The 18,793-nt window shown below is 37.8% G+C and overlaps 1 protein-coding gene across 2 annotated transcripts in view; it reads left to right on the top strand.

Moving 5' to 3' along the window:
• Nucleotides 1-6,102: 6,102 nt before the first annotated feature.
• LOC144322139 (F-box/LRR-repeat protein 21) overlaps nucleotides 6,103-18,793 on the top strand; it is a 31,502-nt gene continuing 18,811 nt past the window's right edge. The window contains exon 1 of one of the 2 annotated variants that reach the window (XM_077911764.1): nucleotides 6,103-6,181. The gene's annotated coding sequence lies outside the window, so the exon portion shown is untranslated. Of the gene's footprint in view, nucleotides 6,182-6,207; nucleotides 6,616-18,793 lie in introns of those variants that run through there. The other variant, XM_077911762.1, reaches the window with a different exon arrangement.

Consider the following 18,793-nt stretch of genomic DNA (forward strand, 5'->3'; position numbering starts at 1 on the left):
GGGAAGCAGAGACACAGGCAGAGAGAGAAACAGGCTCCATATAGGGAGCCTGACGTGGGACTCGATCCTTGAACTCCAGGATTACGCCCCGATCATGAAAGCAGAGCTTCACCGCTGAGCCATCGATGCATCCCATTAATAAAGTTTTTCTATTAGAACAGTTTAAGATTTACAAGACAACTGTGAATGTACTATAGAGAGTTTTCATATACCCCACATCTAGTTTTCCCTCTTGTTAACTGCTTACATTTGTTACATATATACATATATTTGTTACAATTAGTGAATCAATATCGACACTTTATTTCTAACGAAAGCCCATGCCTTATTCAGATTTTCTTAGTTCTTACTTTATGTTCTTTTTCTGTTCCAAGATCCCATCCAGAACACCTCATTACATTTAGTTATTTCTAGGACCCTTGTAGCTATGACAGTTTCTCAGACTTTCTTTGTTTTTGATGACCTTGACAGTTTTGAGTACTGGCTAGGCATTTTGTAGAATGTCCCTCCATTAGGATTTGCTTGGTGTTTTTCTCATGCTTAAACTGAGGTTAGGGAGGAAGACCACAGAAATCAAGTTTCATTTTCATGACATCATATCAAAAATAATATCCATCAACATGACTTATCCCTGTCAATGTTGACCTTGATCATCTGGCAGAGACAGAGTTTGTCAGATTTCTCCACTGTAGATTTCTCTTTTCCCCTCTTTCTATACTGTACTCTTTGGAAGAAAGCCCTATAGACAGTCCACACATACAGAGTGGGGAGTTATGTTCCACTTCCTTGTGGGCTGAGTATCTGCATAAATTATTTGGGATTATTCTGCGTGGCACACCTGTCTCCCATTTATTTATCTATTCAATTATTTATTTATATCAGTATGGACTTGTGGGTATTTATTTTACATTTTGGGTTGCAATCCATTACTGTTTATTTATTTGGTTGCTCAGAGTGTTCCAGCTTTGGCCATTGGGAGCTGTTTCATTTGTCTCCTGTGCCCCTTTGACCCCATTACTGTGGCTTTTCTGTTTTTGTTTTGTGAGCATATTACTTTCTGGCATTACAGGATGTTACAGGTCCCTGTTGTCTCTTTTGTGTGCCAGTCCTGGAATCAGCCACTTCTCCAAAGGATACTGATTCCTTTTACGGGAGTATGGGATTAGAAAGCAAGACAGAAGCTAATTGCACATACCGCTACTAGGATTCTATTTTTCTTTTCAGTTTTGCAATTATATTTTTTATCTTCAAGAATTGTTATGCTTCCTTGCCATAATAGTCTGCTCTCATTTTATCAATGCAATGAAAGAATAAAAATTATTTTTAAAAAGGTATACAGAGGAGACAGGGGAGGGAGAAGATCTTTTGTCTTTTTACTCAGGGTTATTCATTCTGAATGTTCTATTTAAACCGCTGAGTATTTTTACCTATCTGGTAATATTTTGCTCTGCTGATACATATGAACCGTTGTTCAGAAAGATAATCTGAACTGTGATGGGTTCCAACGGAACCTTTGTAAGCCAGTGCAATTTCTTTCTGTCCTTAACAAAAATAGAAGACAAATTTAGATGTATATTTTTTCTTTAGCAGCTGAGATTGAGTAGTTTGTTGAGGACAGGGATAGTGAGTGCAGGCAGCAGTACCGAGAGCTACTTGGGTAGAATTTCACCTTATCTCAGGAGCCAGATCTCCTTGTCTTGGAAGTTGGCCATCAGCCAGCACAGAGCCACTCTCTGGTCTCCATCTCAAAGGAGACAGGCCTCTACATACTTTACATAGCAGCACTTTGGGACTACAGTGGATCTACTTCATGTGTACCCCCTAGCCTGGTGAACTATTGAGTTGGCCCTAAATGCAAACTATTGGCTTCTGTCTCAGTTTCTACCTCTGTATTCTGCTCCCTTGGATGGAATTATTCAAAATAACTCTCTTTTTAGTTCCTGATTCAGTCTTTCTCCCCACCATCATGACAAGCTGTGCTCCTCATCCATGGCTAGTGACAGGTTCTAGAAACCCAGCCCAAGTTAGAGAGGCCAGGCTTCTTACCACCCATTCCCAAACCTGCCATTTTACTTAGACCTCCAAGGTCATTCAGCTAGTGAGGAATTCAACACATTCTCTTTGCATTATTATTCTGCCTCAGAGGCCGACCATTAAATAGTTAAAACTCTACACTCAAATGCTATTTCCATCATCTAGATAATCCAGTTTGGTTAATAGGTAAAATGGAATAGAGAAAGAGAACAAAATTCCTACTATGGCCATAGTGATGACTCAAAGTGAGGGTCAAGGTAGGGAAGGTGGGCCCCAGGAATTCAGAACAATGGTGGGTAGATGCAGAAGGATGTGGGCATCGTGCCCACCTCAAGGGTTTATTTCACAGCCCATTTGGTGGAAAAGCAGGCTCCAGCTCTGGTTACAGGTGTGCTGTCTCCAGAGCACCTGGGACACCAGGCAGAGCTCCCAGCAGAGGCCCCACCCACAGACCCATGTACTTTGGTTTGAAAGAATGTGTTTTCCAAATTGATTTCAGAAAAAAGATAAGCAAAGCAAAGAAAGAAACATTGCTCCACTTCTCATGATGTTTCATAAGAAGCAGACCAAAGGATTCTGTGGAGTACCTCTAAAAGTTCTCAGTAATAATGGGGGATCTCCAATCACCACTGTTCATTAATTCAATCATCCCAATGGGGTTTCAGTTTGGCTCAAAGAGCACAGCATTCTCTGAATAGAGTGTCATCTTAATTAAGAATGGTGACATAATTTTATGAAGTTTTGTTACCATGGGCCCTTTTAGATAAGGTATTATTTTTTTTAATTTATTGTCTTCATTATCCTTCGAAGGAAGAGTTGAGGGTTTGTGGCAGGGTCAGGGTCAGGATTGGAGTGCCGGTTAGGATCCCATTTCAGTCTTGACCTCCGGGGAACATTTGATTCCTCTGAGTGCTCCCTTCCTCTGGAAGGGCTCGGCTGGCACCTCCACAGTAAGGATTTTCCCATGTGACCCTATTCATATTGCCATCCTCCCATGCCCTCGATTGAATTACATGTGTTACTTTCTTGATAGTAATTATGAACCCCTAAATCTTCTTTTTCATGTGTTCATTCATGTGTTCCTTGTCTCTCCTCGTTCTCACATGAAAAAAAGCTCCCAAAGTAGGGACCATTTCTGTCTGGTACAACTCTGCTTTCAGAGTCTCAAATAGTGAATGGCACATCTTGGTTGAATAAACCCTTGAATTAAAGAATCAGTGGTGAAAATTGCATGTGGTGCTATTGTAGGCATCTCATAAAAGGACTGCAAATTGCTGACCAGCAAAGCTAAGGTTTGAGTATTTTCCCAAGAGGCAGTATTGTGGCTCTACAGACATAAGTGTGGAAGAACAGACACCGGAAGCCAGTGAAGAGTTTGCTGGATGGCAAATCATGCACTCACATTATAAGTTTTCCAGTGATAAATGACATCAAACGTTGATGTCAGTGCCATCAGAGAATCTTAACAAAATTCATACTTAAGTTTTACAAACATTTCAAAAGTCCAAAAACAGTTACTATAATTTACTCTGCATAGAATAGAAAACTATTGATAGAAAGATCAATAAAACCACCTTATACGTGAGATTCAATCATCTAAGGTTACCATATAAATTAGACTGAACATTTCTTACCTAAAGAAAACTTTATTTTAATAAATAATTCATACAATATTCTATTTTGCTAATTCAGTCAGGGTGATAGTGAAATATCTCCCCCTTTGGTTTTCATAGTGTTTAAATTTCAGCTAAAGATAGCATGATATAAAAGATACCTCTCAGCTTGCATGATTATGATGCTGTGGAATCTTTTGCCTTCCATTACTCAATTTAAAACTAGGAAGGAGAAAGATTTAAAGTGGTGGATTAATTTTACAAGGCCATGAGAAACACAGTCTTTTTTTTTTTTTTTTTTAGAAACACAGTCTTTTGATGGTACTCTTATTTTCTGACTCTGAAACTTTTTTTTCCTATCATTTCTCTATATCCTGTTTGTGGTTTAAAAATTCTGATCACAAAGAATGATAACACACACTAAACAATAATTCAAACAGAATAATCTTAACATCTATTCATCATCAAGTGTTCAAGTTTCCTAAAACATGATTCACCATGTTACTAAATCCAGGAGGTAGCTACTTTCACACGGTTTGCTCCAAGGTATAGCCCTTTGTAAATGAATATTACTGATTATGACTGAATCTGTTGTAACCAGTTCACGGAACTGCTACAATCAGGGTATTGATCAAGTGTCACTATTGTTAGTTACTTCATTTGCTCCTGATATTCAGTCCTACTAAGACAGACTCATGTTCTGTGGCTCCAGCTTGAGGTTTCTTCTGTTCAATTCAGAAAAGGCAGTGGTTGCATAGTAGACTGGGTTTCACGGACATAGCATAAGATCGCTATAAGACATTATATAAGCTCTGTTGAACAAGAGGAAAACCAGTTAATTTTTGCTTGAAAAGCCTTCTACTTCTCTTTGCCTTTCCTGTTTCTCTTCCTTCTGGTCTCCCTTCCTTCCTTCTCTCCTTCCAGTACCTATTGGATTTCACCTATGCATGAAGCCCACTGTAAGGTAACTACACATGAACACATTGATGGAAGACCCTATTGTCATGCCTAGAACAAAGCAGATTGTCCTATTTGGGGGGAAAATAGAATCAAGTACATGATTTTTACCTTTGATCCTGACATAACTGAATCTTTTATTTGGACCTAACCTAGACACAAGTCAATTAGTCTAAGCTCTCTTCTTGTGTCATAGAATCCTCAATAAATGATTCTCCATCTTTTGTTCAAATGAATGAATGGATTTTGCCATGGTGCAATATGGCATGAAAAAAGATCTGTACTATCATTCAGAAAATGTTGAATAATTCACAAGACAGTATATATAAAGAATAGTGTAGTAGGAAATGCATTGGAATGGAAATAGGCCTGATTTCAAGTCCCAATATTGTCACCAGTGTCCCATGTAACCTTGAGTCAATCACTCCCTTCATATGAATCTTACTTTCCTCATTTGAAAAAATGAGAGGATTTTTTTAATCAAAAGTGACAGAAACCCAACCAAAACTAGTTCAGGCAAAAAGAAAATTTTTTGACTCAAGCATCTTCTGGCATGGCTGGATTCAGGTTATTAGGCCGTATAACAGGAACACTGTCTTTCAGCTGTTTATCTCTTTTTTGGCCTCATGTCCCCTCCAATAGATGGGCTCTGCCATGGGCCCAAGGGAGAGAGTCACTGTAACTTTAAGCTTGCATCATCCTAGGTTATTAGCTCTAGAGAAAAGGAATTTTATTTCCTATGATCTGTATACCAATCTGAGGGGAAAACTTAGATTGGGTCTGCTCTGGTCCTATGTCTATCCTTTGGACCTATTTCCATTGCTAGGGTAGTAGGTACCACTTTCTGGCTGAAGAAAGGAACTAGAAAGTCTTGGGATGGCACAAATGTACTCAGCCTTTCCAGACAGTTGGTTTCTCTAGGTCTCTACTAGGTTAGGAGATACTGAACCAGAGAGGCATTTTACCTTTAAAGCAAAATGATTGCCCATTTGCTTTGCTCATCCAACTGCCCTGTCCTAGCAGATGACAATGAGTTTGAATACTTAGTAGGAGGGTTTCTAAATTTCAAAGAGATGAAGTGCTTGCCCAAAGTGAAATGGCTAACTTATGACAAAATCTGGGCTGAAACTCACATCTGCCTTCTCTGATCCAGCATCCTCTCCATACCACCAGGCTTTTTCTTCGGTCAGTCACATAATACTGATTTACCATCTATGCCTATGGCCATGGGGCTAGTTTAGAGTCAGATGACAAGTTAGTTCCTCCTGGGTCCCACGTGAAAACTTTATTGTAAAATTTATATTCCTAGAACATGGGCATTTTTAGAGCATCATGGTTGATGAGCTCAGTCAAATATTACTGTGTCAGTCTCAGAGGATGTGCAGAATGACTATGCTGAATTACAGGACCTTTCACAAGAAATGCAGTCCAGTCATTTCCAAGCACACACAAAATCAAGATATGGAATGTGCACTTAGGAGATCACAGGCCAGCAGTTAACTGTTTGGAACCTTAATTTCCTTATCTATAAAATGAGAAAGTTAGATAAAGTGATTTCTGAGGTCCTCCTAAAGTCTGTGAGTACCTGCCTTAAGGCCCATTGAATTTCCTTCAGACTGTAGACCCATGGATACATAATTGGATAGATTATCCAATCCATATTATCCATATCCATAAATGGATAGATAATAATTTTAATTAACTTTAATGTTAGTTAAAAATTACAGTAAATGGAGCAGCTACATGCTCAAAGTATAGGGGCCGTGAGTGTCTGTCTTGCTTGGCTTTATCTCCAGGGCATTGGCAAAATCCTGCCCCCTAATGCAGAGGCTGGGCCTGGCTTGCTGGTTCCTGATACATTCACTTTGCTTCTGGTTCGCATCTCTCCAAAAGGATATATAACAACCTAGCAAGAGGTGGCTTGTTTTAGCTGTGATCAATGGCCTTCTTGTATGTCAGTTTTGAAAGGAAGAAGAGTGAAAGTCCTGGGCTTGTAAAGAAGGGATTGAAGGTATGAGGGGGGCAGGCCATTAGGAGGCCAGGGAACCAAAGCCACTCTCTAAGCAGCTGGCAAATTGGTAGGGGCTCAGTCTCATAAAGAACACCTGTCTTTTCATTGTAAGAGTGGTCAACACAGAGTTCATGTGGCATTCACACTTTGACCTCAGGAAAATACTTTTGGTTAACCGCCAAGAGGGAGCCCTACTTCCTTCTCAGAGCCTTCCCTGACTAATTTGTTCAACTGTGACATACCCACATAGCCTGGAAGAACCAAGTGAGGTTAGCTGAGGTAACTGACTGGCCCACAGTTCCCATGGCACTCTGTTGACAGTCTACATGTCATTTCCCTTCTTTCTTATGCTAATAAGCCAGGCAGTAATAGACTTTCTAAAGCTTAAGTGACGTATTGTAAATGTCAAACTACTTCTTGGGCTCATCTTACATTTTCTGTTCCAGTACAAAGTTGTCAGAAGCTGAAAGATCTTGAATCCACTAAGACTCCTACTGGTACCTGATGTATAATAGAGATATAGAAGTATATGTAATTATGCTATTTTTTTTCTTTTTGGTAACATATTTTAAGATGTTCCAATGAAAGGTGTTATTTAATACTTAATTTCTTAGAAATATAAAATGTGTAATGATTATATGCTGTCCTTAGCCTAAAATGGGAGATTTCTGTCTATAATTCTGTATTGGTGCTTGGGCTGCCTTTCCTGGAAAGGGCCTGGGGGATGATGGTGACCAGGTCATACCAGCCTATCTGTAGGCTTATTTTTATCTATCTGTCCATCCACACCCATCCATCTTCTGTCTACTGGAACAAAATATAATGTAAGATAACAAGATATTTATTTACTCATTCAATTATGCAATAAGCATGTGCTGCATGCTGGACACCACTCTAGGTTGTGCAGATGCACCAGAAAACAAAACAGGCAAAAATCTCTGCCTCCCTGGAGCTTACGTTTTAGTGCAAGTGACAGATAAGCAAAGCATGTAGTATATCATACAGTTGTTGGTGAGAAAGTAAAATGGGTAACATTTGAGTAAGTCCTGAAAGAGAAGAGGGAGTAAGCCCTGTCAATACCTTTGGAAAGAGCATTTGAGACAGAAGGAAAAGTAAGTATGAAGGCCCCAAGACAGGAGAGTACCTGGAGGGCTTGGGGAACAGGGAAGAGGAGGTTCCTGTGACTGGAGCAGAGGGAAGGAGGGAGGGAGCAAGTAGAAGAAGGTGAAGTCAAAGAGATGCGTAGGCAGAACAGATTAAGGGGAACTTTCATAGGTGCTGTACAGATTGCCTTTTACTTTGAGGGCAAAGATGCCACTGGATGTTTTGAGCAAAGGAGTGACATAAGCAAACTTCTGAACAGGATGACTCTGGCTAGTATGTGAAGATTGTATTGTAGGAGTAAGAGTGGAGGTAAAGAGGCCAGTTAGGGATGGTGGCAGCAAAGGTGGTGAGAAGTATTCAGATTCTGGACACATTTTGAAGGTTGAACTGAGAGGATTTACTGACAGACTGTACATAGAATATGAAAGGAAATTCAGGAGTCAAAGATGATTGCAAAGTGTGCCTTAGCAATTCCACACATGGTATTGCTACTTAATGAGATGGGAAAACCACAAAGAAGCAGGTTTTGAAAGAGAAGACCTGGAAGTCACTTTGAGGAAAGTTAAACAGAGAATGGGATATAAAAGTCTGGAGTTCAAGAGAAAGGTCAGGACTGGAGATATACATTTAGGAGTCAGTAACATATAGATTGAGCTAAAAGCCACAGGAAGGGATGACTTCACCCAGAGAATCAGCAGAGGCAGACAGAAGTGTTCCTGAACTGAGCTGGGGGCATGCTAATGCTGAGAGCTTAAGGAGATGATGGGGCACCAGCCAAGGAGTGGAATGGCCAGAGCAACGGGAAAAGACTAGATATTGCATCCAGTCTTTCACCATGGAACAGGAGATAATTAAACAGTGTACTTGAAAGCTCATTTTCCATTATTGTTCTCTTGCTAGAAAAATGTCTGTGATATAGGCTGGGAGTTGGACAAATTAAAACTATAATAGGGTAATATGATGTCATCTGGTCAGAGAAATCTAACTGGGGATGCCTTCCCATTATTTCTTCCTAGTTTATAAGAGGCTGCACAGTGAAGTTTAAAAGTTGAATCATTTGATTTAAAAACCATGTGGGTATATTTTTCTGCCTAATTTAGAAGAAGTCATTAGTATTCTCAACATATTTCTATGGAATAACAGCAAACAAAATAAATTTAGGCTACTTGAAAATAGGTTTCAGATAACTTCCAGAATAGAGGGGAATCTGAGTTTGTGAAAAGGAACTTTGATCAAATCCATTGACCTCATGGTTAAATTCACTACCCTTTCTGATTGGATAATGTTCTAGTTCTATACTGAGAACAATTAGGAAAAGTGCTAGAGATGCTATTAATGTTGGAAAAGAAATTCTGAGGTTTATTAATTAATGTTTTTAGCACAATTTTCTAGTTACAGGCATTCCTTGTTTTATCTGCTTTACTTTATTGGGCTCTGCAGATATTGTAGGGGTTTTTTGTTTTGTTTTGTTTTTTAGTTTTTACAAATTGAAGATTTGTGGCAACCCTGTGTCGAGCAAGTCTATGGGTTCCATTTTCTCAACAGCATTTGTTCACTTCATGTCTCTCACTTGTTGGTAATACTTGAAATATTTCAAATGTTTTCATTATTATTATATTTGTTTTGGGGACCTATGATCATTGATCTTTGATATTATTATTGTAATTGTTTTGGGGTGCCATGAACAGTGCTCATCTAAGATGGCAGATTTAATGGATAAATGTGTGTGGTCTGATTGTTCCACCAAATGACCGCTTCCTCACCCCTCTCTCTCTCCTTGAGCCTCCCTCTTCCCTAAGGCACAACAATATTGAAATTAGGCCGATTAATAACCCTGTAATGGCCTTGAAATGTTCAAGTTAAAAAAGTCACAAATCTCTTACTTTTTTTTTTTTTTTAAGATTTTATTTATATATTCTTGAGAGAGAGAGAGAGAGAGAGACAGAGACACAAGCAGAGGGAGGAGCAGGCTCCATGCAGGGATCCCGACGTGGGACTCGATCCCAGGACTCCAGGATCATTCTCTGGGCTGAAGACTGGCACTAAACTGCTAAGCCACCCGGGCTGCCCGCACATCTCTTACTTTAAATCAAATACTAGAAATGATTAAGCTTTGTGAGAAAGGCATATTGAAAAATCAGAGAGGCAAAAAAACTAGGTTTCTTGCATCAAATAGCCAAATTATGAATGCAAAGGAAAAGTTCCTAAAGGAAAAGTGCTACTCCACTGCATAAAAAATTGATATGAAAACAAAACAGGCTTACTGCTGATATGGAGAAAGCTTTATTGGCCTGGATAGAAAATCAAACCAGCCAGAGCATTCCCTTAAGCCAAAGCCTGCCACAGAGCAAGGCCCTCACTCTTCAATTCTTTGAAGGCTGAGAGAAGTGAGGAAGCTGCAGAAGAAAAGTTTGAAGCTGACAGAGGTTGTTTCATGATAGGTTTAAGGAAAGACGCCATCTCCAGAACATAAAAGTGTAAAGGGAAGCAACAAATGCTGATGGAGAAGCTGCAGCAAGTTATCCAGAAGATCTAGCTAAGATCATTCACCAAACAGCAGGTTTCCAACATAGCTAAAATAGCCTTTTGTTAGGAAAAAAGATGCCATCTAGGACTTTTATAGCTAGAGAGGAGAAGTGAATGCCTGGCTTCAAAGGACAGGCTGACTATCTTGTTAGGGACTAATGCAGCTGTTGATTAAGTTGAAGCTAATGCTCATTTACCACTCCAAAAATCCTATAGCCCTCAAGAAAGATGCCAAATGTACTCTGCCTATAATCTCTAAATGGAACAATAAAGCCTAGATGAGAGTATACCTGTTTACCACATGGCTCACTGAATATTTTAAACCTTCTGTTGAGACATACTGCTTGGAAAAGAAAGATTCCTTTCAAAATATTACTATTCATTGACAGTGTGCCTGAGCACACAAGATCTAGTCTGCAGCCCACGGATCAGAGTCATTTTGGCTTTCAAATATTATTCTTTAAAAAAATTCTTTAGCTACCATAGATAATGATTCCTCTGATGGATCTGGGCAAAGCAAATTGAAAACCTTCTGGAAAGTATTCACTATTCCAAATGCCATTAAGAACATTGGTGATTCATGGGAAGAGATTAAACTCTCAACATGCACAGGAGTTTGGAAGAAGTTGGATGACTTTGAGGGTTTCCAGACTTCAGTGGAGAAAACCACTGCAGATGTGGTAGAAATAGAAGTGGAGAGTGAAATGTGACTGAATTGTTGCAATATGATGGTAAAACTTAAATGAATGAAAAGTTGCTTCTCATGAATGTGGAAAGAGAGTAGTTTCTTGAGATAGAATCTATCCATGGTAATGGTGCTGTGGAGATTATTGAAATGAAAGAAAGGATTAGAATACTATAGAAACTCAGCTGATAAAGCAGTAGAAGGGTTTGAGAGGACTGACCCCAATATTGAAAAAAGTTCTGCTGTGAGTTAAATACTATCAAAATACAGCATAGAATGCTGCAAAGAAATTGTTCATGAAAAGAAGAGTCTATCAATGTGGCAGATAACACTGTTGCCTTATTTTAAGAAATTGCCATTCACCTCCCAACCTTTAGCAACGACTGCCCTGATTATTCAGCAGCCATCCAGCATGGAGAATCCAGCAAAAAGATGGCAACTCACCAAAAGCTCAGTCATGATGGTGAGCATTTTTTAGCAATAAGGTATTTTAAATTAAGACATGTACATTTTTTAGACATCAGGCTGTTACACACTTAATATAGTGTAACTATAACTTTTAAACAATGTAAGCAGTAGTGAACATTGTGGTGAATGCCTAGCTGTGTTGCACAGATGCTTGTGTGGCTCACCATTTGATCTCTTGTACTGTTCTCTGTCCTGGATTAGGTACCATCATCATTAATGGCAAACCTTTATGTTCAGGTTTGTGAGCCCCATTTTTTCAGTGTCCTCGATAACTTGCCCTGAGAAACCAAAAAATTCATTTGACTTAATTTTGTTTTATCACTGTAGCCCAGAACTGAACCTATACTATTTCCAAGGTATGCCTGTAGTTAATTTAAGGAAATGCAACTAAATTACATTTAGGAGTTAATGACTAAATGCATATCATCAACACCATTTGTTAAAAGCAACCTATATATGTAATTCTACAAGTTTCATATTTGTGAATTTTTCTGAATTGAAAATGAAACATCTGTTCCTAAGGGAAACACATCAATCTAATAAGAGTTTGACTGGGTTCTCTTCTGAAGCACCTGTATAATTATCCTGCTAAAAGTAACGACTCACTTTCAGGATATGACTCAACAGCAATTTGCTCTTAATGAAACACACTTCATTCAATAGTGGACGGTGTCGTGATTTCCTCTCAAAGATTTGAAAAGCTCCCTAAAGGTAAGAAGGTGTGATGTTGATAAAGAAAAATGAGTAACAAAATTTTCTCTGAAGAAAAAACCTCTTTTATGAAACATAAGGGCAAAGATGCTTAATAAGGATTTGGGGATCTAAATACACACTTACTATGATTCAACCCAAAGGGATACATATTCTCATATTCTGTGAATCATCACTGTGGGAAGAAAATAGCTCCCACTCTCACACATGAGATCTGCTCCCTCCTTGGGGAGGAAAGTCATTCCCCTTAAACCTAGAACTTTGTGCATTCTCAAAAGACTGGGCTTTTCCCCAAATCCCATCTTAGATTCCATACTGGAAAGTACTTGAAAGACATGTGGTCAAGAAAGTGGTTTTACTTAGATTTTTATTTATACATGTTTTGCATAGCTCATCCTTCTTTTGGGAGGCTATATAAGAATACTCATATGATAGACTGGAAGGTGTAACTCTCCCTGTAAATGTTGAGCTTTATACTTTTACTCAGTACAGGGAGTCCAAACAGGGAAATGGAAAAATCAGATGTGCTGTGCTCTGTTTTAATTTCTAATGTTGTAATAAATGGAATTACCACCACTGTCAAACAGCCTCACTGTAGGGATGTGTGTATGTGTGCAGTGGTGGTGTGAGTTTCTTTATGGTTGTAAGCACCTGGGTATGTTGCACAGATCACTGTGTGACTCATGGTTTGTTGTTTTGCACTGTTCCCTGTCCTGGATTGGTCATCATATTTGTTGATTGGCAAACCTTGCACATGTTTGTGAGCCAGCTTTTCTGTGTCGCCTTTATAATTTGGTAACAAAGAGCTGCCCTATTTCTGTTTGGGTACTTGGTTAGTGTGTTTGCAGGCAGTTTATTGCTATCCTGTGGCATTTTAAATATTACGTCTATTAAATATGATAGTGTTGTTTTCTATTTCTTCTGACAGTTCTGCTTTATGATCTCATTGTAATTGACTGGCAATATAGCATATTCCTTATGTTAGTGAATGATAATCATTACAAAAACACTGGAGCATTTTCTTTCTAAGACCAGTAAGTCGAATTAAATTGGTATGTACTTAACTTTCAATTATAAGATAGGTCATTTTTCAAAGATTTTGAAGTAACACAGAAAACTTGCTACACATGAGGAAATTTAAATCTGTATCTTCAAAGAGTTTATGTTTTTTTATATGAAAAATAGCTCATTGTTAAAATGTTCCTTTTGTTCAAAAAACTAAAAATTTTCATTTTTGTTAATGACTCCTTTTTGAAATGCTCTCAGAAGTAGCTGATCACTATGACAGATGTAAAACGTGACCTACTAACCTGCTTTTATTAAATGATTTAGAATGACTGTCCCTGGTTCTCTCAGTAATTCCAGATTTGTGCTGACAATCAAATTAATACTAATGGTTTGCCTTTCATAAATAAAACAACTGCAAAAAAATAATCTCTAGATTAACAAAGTATTTACGTGATATGTTTAGTTAAACAAGAAAATAAATGCATTCACTTTTTTTTTTTTTTTTTTTTTAAAGTAAGCTCCATGCCTGAGCTCAACTCAGGGCTCAAACTCAGAAACCTGAGAGCAAGACCTGAGCTAAGGTCAAAGGTCGGGCCCTTAACTGACTGAGCCATCAAGGCACTCCCATTTGCTTCTTTTTAAAATAAAATGTATTTGCAAAATTTTTTACTTGAGTTACAGCTTCTAAAACTAAGTAATACAAAGTTGATTCAGTGTTTCATTTTAAAGAGTTTGCATTGTAAAGCCTTGACTAAAAAAGTCTTAGTGAAACGCAACAGGTTAAAAATAATTTTCCTTCTTTGCTTTAAGAAATGAAAAGTTCAGGTCCATGAAAGTGTATAAGTCAAAGCTACTTCACACTGAATAGAATGTGATGTTAATGAAAACTTGAGATCCACGCAATCCTCTTGGTTTTTTTCACTCTCCAAAACAGGGTGATGGCTTAGAATCAATGTTGTCAGTGATGACTAACCCTGACCCATTTAGAAATGCTTATTTCATAATTCCTCCTATTTACAGGGGCTTCATACTATGTCTGAACACAGTGCAAACAGCAGCAAGTTCATCCACATTTAGAGACACACTAGCTGGCGTTCGTGACTTAAAATGAATTGCCCTAAGGTGTTTGTAAAGTTAAATGTCTCCTTTCCTTTGGCAAAACTTATTCTAAAAGAATATGAAGTAAAAGCTGAATCTTTAGAAAATATTTAGACTGTTTAGAAAATAGACTATATATCTTTTTAAATATTAAAAACCAAATTCTTAAAAAAAAAAAAGGCAGGATAGATACTCAGAGCATATTTAAATGTAGAAGTCACCTGGGACAAACTGTAACATAGCAAATTTTAGAGTATTTTTTTTTTGTAGATATTGTATTTGGCAATGTGCAAGAGGAAAAAAGTGGGAAATGTACCTGAATTTTTCTCTGGCAAGTTGACAGTTTATACATTAAGGCAAATATGGAATTTTTTTTTCCTGTCACACTGTCAAAAATAAATACCAATATAAATATTATATATTATATATTATATATAATATATATATATTACTAATATAAATACTTTATATTAGGTAGCAAATATTACTGATACAATTCAAAGCCATGTTTCTTTCCAGTAGGATACATAGGCAATTTCATTATAGAGTTCTGAAATCATGTTGAATTAAATATGATTTAACTCTCTGTAGTCAAGAATTATCCTTACCCAAGAATGCCTGGGTGACTCAGTCGGTTAAGCGTCTGCTTTCAGCTCAGATCATGATTCTAGAGTCCTGCGATTGAGCCCCAAATTGGCCTCCCTGCTCAGTGGAGAGTCTGCTTCTCCCTCTGCCTCTCCCCCAGCTTATGCGCGCTTTCTTTCTCAAATAAATAAAATCTTAAAAAAAAAAAAAAAGAATTATCCTTACCCAAAGAGAGGCCTGATCTTTACCCTGAGCTCCTGTGTTATGATAAGTCCTTGAAATGTTCTGTCGGACAAGAGTATCTGTTTATTTGGGGCTTTGGGTCACACCAAATAGTCTAACAATGTGATTTATGGTGAGGGCTTTGGGCCAGGAGGTATCATCTCAACCTCTGGAGGGGCTGGAGGCTGAAAGTCAGCCACATAGTTAGGCAGTCAACTGTGTCTGTGTGACCAAGCCCCAGCAAAAACTCTGGACACCAAGGCTCAGATGAGCTTCCTTGCTTGGCAATACTCCGTACACACTGTCATACATTGTTGCCAGGAGAAGTTAGTACTGTCCATGACTCCACTGGAAGATGACAACTGGTGGCTCACATCTGGAACTCTCTTGGACTCTGCCCCATACATATCTTTTCTTCACTGACTTCAGTCTGCATCCTTTCATTGTAAAAAAAACCATAACCGTGAGTATAACAGCTTTCAAGGAGTTCTGCGGGTCCTTACAGTGAATTATCAACCTGAGGGTGGTCTTAAAGATCCCTAGTATCTGCTGTTGGTGTCAGGAGTGACTGCAGTTTTAGGAACTGTCTCCCTCCAAAATTTATATAATCTCCCCCCCCCCAATTAAGATATCATTTCATGCTTGAGAGTATTTTTTTAATGATTTTATTTATTTATTCATAGAGACACAGAAGGGAGAAGCAAGCTCCATGCAGGGAGCCTGATGTGGGACTCGATCCAGGGTCCCCAGGATCAAACCCCGGGCTGCAGGTGGCGCTAAACCACTGCACCACCGGGGCTGCCCGCTTGAGAATATTTTTGATGAAATTTTGGTGGCATAATGTGATATCATTGCACTAATGTTGCAGTCATTATGGGTATTCTCAAATATTCCAGGTTTCTCCTTCCAGCATGTGATAGGATTGCATTTTCTACCCCCTTAAGGGTAGGTATGGCCATTTTGACTAGTTTTTGCCACGGAGAATGGAATTAGCATTTGGGTAGAAGCAAAAGTTGCAGTATATTCATTCCACTCTCTCTTTCCCTCTCTAACACACGGACAACTTTCTAGCTACTAACTGCTCCATTATCCTTGGTTCCAGAATGAATACAACAGACCAGAGCTTTCAGCTGAATTTTGAGAGAAATGTAGTATAACTGAGAAATAAACCTTTGTTGTGTTAAATCTGTGATTTGCAGTTGTGTGTGCCTGCAGAATAACCTTGACTATCCTGATTCAAACAATCAGCATCACTATTTGCTGAAAGCATGACAAACTGACTATACAGAGGTGGTGTCTTTAAAAAAGTTACTAATTTTTAAAATAAATTTAAATATTTATTAAATATTTAAAAATAACTAATTTTTAAATTCTGTGCTCCTTAGTTTGAAATGAGGTATATCACATTTATCAGACCAACACTATTTTAGATATTGCCATATCAAAACCTAAAATGTTTTATTTATTTATTATTTTTTTAAAAAGATTTATTTATTTACTCAAGAGAGACACACAGAGAGAGAGGCAGAGGCACAGGCAGAGGGAGAAGCAAGCTCCATGCAGGGAGCCCGATGTGGGATTCAAACCCGGGACTCCAGGATCACGCCCTGGGCCGAAGGCAGACACTCAACCGCTGAGCCACCCAAAACCTAAAATGTTTTAATCAGCAATTCCATTTCTATAAATGTTCTTCAGTAATATTCACAGAAATGCAAGATGTATCATCCTCACAGCCTACTTCATAATTGCAAAAACTAAATGCCCAGCACTAGTTATAGGACTTGTGATGTTTCCATTTAAAGGGAACTTCTCATTCAACCATTACAAAGTATAAGGCAACCTCTCATTCCAACCAAGATAGAGAAACAGGGAATAGATTTACCCTCTGTGAAAATACTGCCCCCCACCAAAGTACACAATACATAAAATGAGAACTTTCAAGACATAAGAGATATGAAGCCTACAAGTGCCCCCAATTGTTATAGGCTGCTATCTAGGAAAAGAGAAGGAAGCCAGATTCAGTTTAGTAGACTCCCTGAAATTAGGTATCAGTAATAGGCCCCTGAAGGAGTATTTAAGGGAACACTTGAAGCACTAAAGCCCATTTAGAATACAAGAAAATATCTCAAATCAATGTACTTTGCTTCTACCTTAAGAAACTAGAAAAATATCAAATTAAATCCAATGCGAACAAAAGAGGAAAAATAAAGATCAGAACTGAATCAGTAAAATATAAAACAGAAAAAATAATTCTAGAAATTAGTGAAACCAAAGCTGTTTCCTGGAGATCAATAAAATTGATAATCATTTAGCCAGATTGATGAGTTTAAGAGTATACCAATATAAGGGATGAGAGAGGTGACATCCTTACAGATACTATAGACACAAAAGGGTGATAGGATAATATTATGAACAATGTTATGTCAATCAATTTAACCACTTAGATCAAGTGGAGAAATTTCTTAAAAGACACAAACTTCCAATGCTCATTCAAGAAAGAATAGATAACCTGAGTATATCTACTAAAGTAGATAACTGAATTTGTAGATAAAAGTCTTCCCACAAGAGAAACTTCAGTCCCAGATGACTTTGTTAGCTAATTCTACCAAGCATTTAATGAATAAATAATACCATTTTTACACATTTTACATTCTTCCAGAATACTGAAGAACAGGAAATACTTCCCAACTTGTTCTATGAAAACATCATTACTTGATATCAAACTCTGCCAAGGATATTAGAAGAAAAGAAAATGATAAACCAATATCTTCACCCCATGAACATAGATGCAGAAATTCTAAACAAAATTTTAGCATATTGAATTTAACAGTTGGTAAAAAGATAATGAATTGTGACTGAGTGAGCTTTATCTCAAGAATGCAAGGTAATTCTCCATTTTAACAAACAACAACAACAAAATAAAATCAGACCATCTCAATAGATATAGAAAAAGCATTTGACAAAAATCTAAAATCCATTATTCATTTACCAAAAACAGACCTCAGCAAAGTAGGAATAGAAGGAATCTCCCCAACTTGATTAAGGGCATCTATGAAAAGCCTAAAGGTAGCCACATTCTTACTGGTTTAAGAGTGAATGCTTTCTGCCTAAGATTGGGAACAAGGGTGTCTGTTCTCACCAATATAATTCAACATTTTGCTGCAAGTATAGTGCAACCAGGCAAGGAAAAGAAATAAGAAGCTTTTATATTGGAAAGGAGGAAGTTAGACTTTTTATTCACAGACAACATGACTGTATGTAGAAAATCCAGTGAAATATACTAGGTTCCAATTGAAGTTCCTAAAACTAATAAGTGATTTTAGCAAGGTTGTAATATCCAAGATCAATATAGAAAAATCGGGATCCCTGGGTGGCGCAGCGGTTTGGCGCCTGCCTTTGGCCCAGGGCACGATCCTGGAGACCCGGGATCGAATCCCACATCAGGCTCCCGGTGCATGGAGCCTGCTTCTCCCTCTGCCTATGTCTCTGCCTCTCTCTCTCTCTCTCTCTGTGACTATCATAAATAAATTAAAAAATATATATATATAGAAAAATCAATTGTATTTCTACATACTGGAAACAAAAAATTAGAAAATAAAAATTTAAAAAGTAACAGTATTTATATTTTAAAAACCTATACAATACCTAGAGAGATATCTGATAAAATTTGCAAGACCTATATGAAAACTATAGACATTACTGAAAGAAATTAAAGACCTAAATAAATAGATATATTGTATTCTTGGGTTTGAAGACTCAATATTTTTAAGT

Source organism: Canis aureus, chromosome 10, assembly GCF_053574225.1.
Source record: "Canis aureus isolate CA01 chromosome 10, VMU_Caureus_v.1.0, whole genome shotgun sequence".
In the NCBI taxonomy this organism is placed as follows: Eukaryota; Metazoa; Chordata; class Mammalia; order Carnivora; family Canidae; genus Canis; species Canis aureus.